Genomic DNA, 4,535 nt, shown 5'->3' on the forward strand with positions numbered 1-4,535 from the left:
CATCTGTGATACACATCATAGAGAATTTTCCTTGGGACAGTTCCCTCTGCCCTCCGCTTTGTTCTCTCTCCAATGCTTTGGAAGAAATTTATTCTTAATTTTTCTTCACAAATTTTATAATAAAATTGATGTTGCAAATGTTTCAAAAAGGCAGACTTTTTTTTTTTTTTTTTTGAAAGGCCTCAAGGCAAGGGTCAGAGCCCAGCAGCCAACCTCTCCAAGGCCTGGACCACAGTGCCTCCCTTTCCTGCTCACTATATATATTTGCTCACTTTGAGCCATTATAGATGCAGACTTATTTACCTTAAGCCAATGAACATGGGGCCTTATTCCCCTTGACATAGTATAGTGGAGATTGTCCTCATGAGCCAGTGCAGACTTGATTCACTTTGAGCTGATTGCTTTGGCTAGAAGGAATCCTTTTCCTGGTCTTCAGGCCCCACCCTGAAGTGTGTGGGGAGGGAAGGTTGCAGCTGTTGGAGAAGATAGCATCTCTTGCAAGGCATTGGAGTGTTCTATGGCTTTATCTCAATAACCCCACACACAGGGAAGTGAGATCTGGGCCAGTGCCCACCCAACAGCTTCTCCTGGTCACAGCTAAAGGTTGTAGAGAGTGAACACCTGGGATTTGGGGAGGAAAGATGTGAAATCTCAGAGATACTACTTACATAAATCCTAGTATACCCATGTGGAATTGCTCTTATCTTTAGGTTCTGTTGACACTGAATTTTGTAAAGTGAAATGCATACAAAAAGTAAGAATCTCAGGTTAGGACAGGAGGCTTTGTATACCCACCAGTCCTTGAATATCTGCAGATCTGGCACTCCCAGAGCTGCCCTGGGCAGCTTCTTTCTGCCCTTCCCTTTAGTGGTCAGAAATTGCTACGTTTAAAAAAAAAAAAAAAAAGATTTCTCATGTGTCATTTTAATAACTTGCTCTTTTTCACCTTGAGCCAAGAAAAAAAGTTTTAAAGTAAAAATACTTTATTATGATGTTTTAACCAGATGTATTATTTGTAAGTTTCAGCAATGAAGGAATACGTATTATCCTATTCACATAACAGATTTTCCCCAATTAATATATCCAGAAAAACACTCTCAATATGTAAAATATAGCTACGAGAATTTTAGTTTTGTAGCATTTTAATAATGATATGGGATGGAAGAATTTTAAATAACTCTAAGTTGTATAGTTCAATATTTTAAAACTTTAGTCTTAAAATAACATGTCCATAACAAAATGTTTCCAAGAATCTCTTAAAGAGTTGGTAAGAAGGCAGCCCTGCGCTTTCTTGTGCCATTTTAGTTGAAAATGCTGTGTGCTTATCAAGCCCATAGTCATAGAAGTGGCAATTAAAATATAAAAATAATAAAAGGGTTTGTTTGTTGAGAATTAATTGTTAAAGCTGAGCACTCTGGAAACTAGGCTGTTAGAGCTACAATTCCTGCCTTAACCTCCTTGTGCCTCATTTTCACAAATGTGAAATGTGGACAGTAATAGATCACTCTGAGAAGACTAAAGGTTCAACCTAAGTTATAATTTGGATATTGTTCAGACCCACACTTGCCACCATACTGACAAATGTTCATGCATATATAATTTAATGAATAAATGATTCATGATACCATGATTACACATTTTCAAAGTAAGGTCTGGTTTAAAGCCTAACTTTATGTTAAGTGATATGAAAAAAAATTCCTACCTGACCTGTCCCAAGTCCTAAACTTATGGTCAATATTAATCTGATCAGAATCACTAGAGTTAAAAAGATGTGAAATATTTTAATCACAAAAGGGAGTTTGCTGAGAGCCATAGCCAAGTAGGAATGACACATGGCATTTTTGGTTGAAAGGTGATGCCAGCAAGCCATTGAGATGATAATGATTATGTTAAGATGTGCATTCAATGGAGATTAGACCCCTGCCAACTGCCTCTGCCTGCTACTTTGGAGCTCTCTGCTACTTTGGAGCTCCTCCTGGACTCCCGGAGAGTTCCGATTGGTTGGGGAAGTGTGGTAGGAGGGAATTCCAGAGGAGGGATTTCCTGTTGGTGTAGGGTGTCCCGGGAGAAGGCCGCGTGCATGGCATTCGCGGGAGTTTTGGAAATAAAGTTTGTTCCTGCTTGAGTGACTCATGATTTTGTGCCCAGCCACACTGCGGCATTTGGCAGCCCATATGGGGAATTCCTGAAGCTCAGAGGTAAGTGAAATTGCTCACCCTGAGGGAGGGCGAGAGAATGGGTGGCCATTTCAAAAAACAATGTGTTCTTGTTTTGATTTGTTTTGTTTTTGTTTCAAGCTGCCTATCCCTAGAAATTTCTCAGGCAAACTGGGAAAAATGGTTGGCTCAAGGTTTGAAGTTGTTCGGCCCTGAGGAAGAGATAGAGATAGACCATGAAAATACATTTCAAGAAAATAGGAAAATTGATGCAATGATTTTTTGTTCCGTTTTTGTTTCATTCTGTTTCGGTTTTGTTTTATGTTATCTTGTTGGGTTCCGTTGTCTTTATAGTAGATTAGAAATTAGTAACAAACAAACCGAAAGAGTGTTAAGTAAATTGTTAGAGGTTCAGACCATGGAGAAAGACATTCTAGATCAAGCAAAAGAGAAGGTCTCTCGAGCTAGTCAGACAGAGGAAGAAAATTTAAAGGAAAAGGTGCTATTAGGGAAAAAGCTACAACAGGAGGCTGCTACTAACACCGTTCTATCACCAAAGGGCGTAATTCAACCAACAGCTCCACCTATAGAGACAGCTGAGTGGCCCTCAACCCCCATAGTTGATAGATGGGATCCTGAGACAGGACCTCAAAGATTAGCATGCCCTGTACTTAAGCAGGCAGGAGGGCAGTGAATTCACCATGCTCTAGATTTCAAAACAGTGAAGCAGTTAAAGGAGGCTGTAACAACCTATGGTCCCCAAGCACCCTTCACTATAAGCATGGTCGAGTCCATTACTAACTTGGACATGATGCCAGCAGATTGGGATAGCATGGGTAAACCTGTGCTAAATGGAGGACAATATTTGTTATGGAAGGTTACCAATGAGGAATTTTGCACGGAGACAGCTAGGCGAAATGCAGCAGCCGGTTACCCTCAAAGAAATCTAGATATGTTGTTAGGAAAAGGACCTTATGAGGGTCAATGGCAACAAATTGAGTATGATCCTGCTATATATGCACAAATTGCTGCAGATGCAGTTAGGGCATGGAAGACTTTACAAGGACATGGAGATTTACAAAGTCAATTATCTAAGGTAATACAGAGAGCTAATGAACCTTATGCTGAATTTGTAGATAGGCTTATTCAAACAGCTGCCAGAGTTTTTGAGGATACAGAACAAGCAATGCCATTAATAAAACAACTGGCTTATGACCAAGCAAATCGTTGCTGCAGAGAGGTCATTAGACCATGGAAACATGAGGATTTAAACACATATATTAAATTATGTAGAGACATTAATGAAAAAGGGCAAGTCTTGGCAGCTGCAGTACAACAGGCTTTAGATGCCAGGCCAAAAACATGCTACAATTGTGAACAAATAGGACATTTTAAAAGGAATTGCCCCATAGATAGAGGGTTTAACAAAACTAGGTATCAAAGGAATAGAATACCGGGTATTTGCCCACAATGCCATAAAGGGAGACATTGGGCTAATGAATGCCATTCTCAAACCACCATAGAGGGTACTCCCTTATCAAAAAATGGACAAGGACCAGGTGTTTACTCACGATATCGTGGAGAAAAGCATCGGGCTCATTGCCAAAAAACGGACTGGGGGGCCCAATGCTCCGGGGCCCACAACCACAAATATACGGGATACTGGAGGAACCCAGCAACACCATCAGGGTAGTGCCCAGGACACATTATCCATTAAATCCCTCATCAGATAAACCAGAGGGAGTGCAGGGTTGGACATCTGTGCTTACGCCAGAGCAGTACTAACTTCAGAGATGGGAGTTCAAATCATTCCCACAGGAGTGAAAGGACCTCTTCCCAAAGGAACAGAAGGCTTATTATTGGGACGCAGTTCTTCTACACTAAAAGGACTTATGATAAGTCCTGGGGTAATTGATCCCGATTATGAAGGTGAAATAAAAATTATAGCTAGTTCTCCAAAGGGTATATCAGTAATTTCACCAGGAGATAGAATAGCACAGTTAATAATAATACTGAGCCCACATGATAAATTTTCCAGTAATAGTATAGAAAGAGGTTCCAGGGGATTAGGCTCCACAGGTGTAGATTGGGCTATGCTGTCTTTAAATTTAGATTCTCTCCCAATGCTAAAACTAAATATTCAAGGACATGAATTTAATAGGCTACTGGACACAGGTGCTGACCTTAGCATCATATCTCGTCAAGAATGGCGAAAACATTGGTCATTACAACAAACCACTCCAATGCTTCCAGGCCTAGGAGTGGCGACTAATCCCCATAGAAGTGCAATGGTATTAGATTGGAAGGATCCTGAAGTATGTGAAGGAACTATACAACCATATGTATTGGATCATCTTCCTATAAATTTATGGAGACGAG

The sequence above is a fragment of the Marmota monax genome, unplaced genomic scaffold (assembly GCF_021218885.2).
Source record: "Marmota monax isolate L192 unplaced genomic scaffold, Marmota_monax_Labrador192_F-V1.1 WCK01_AAM20220418_F8-fsc00097, whole genome shotgun sequence".
In the NCBI taxonomy this organism is placed as follows: Eukaryota; Metazoa; Chordata; class Mammalia; order Rodentia; family Sciuridae; genus Marmota; species Marmota monax.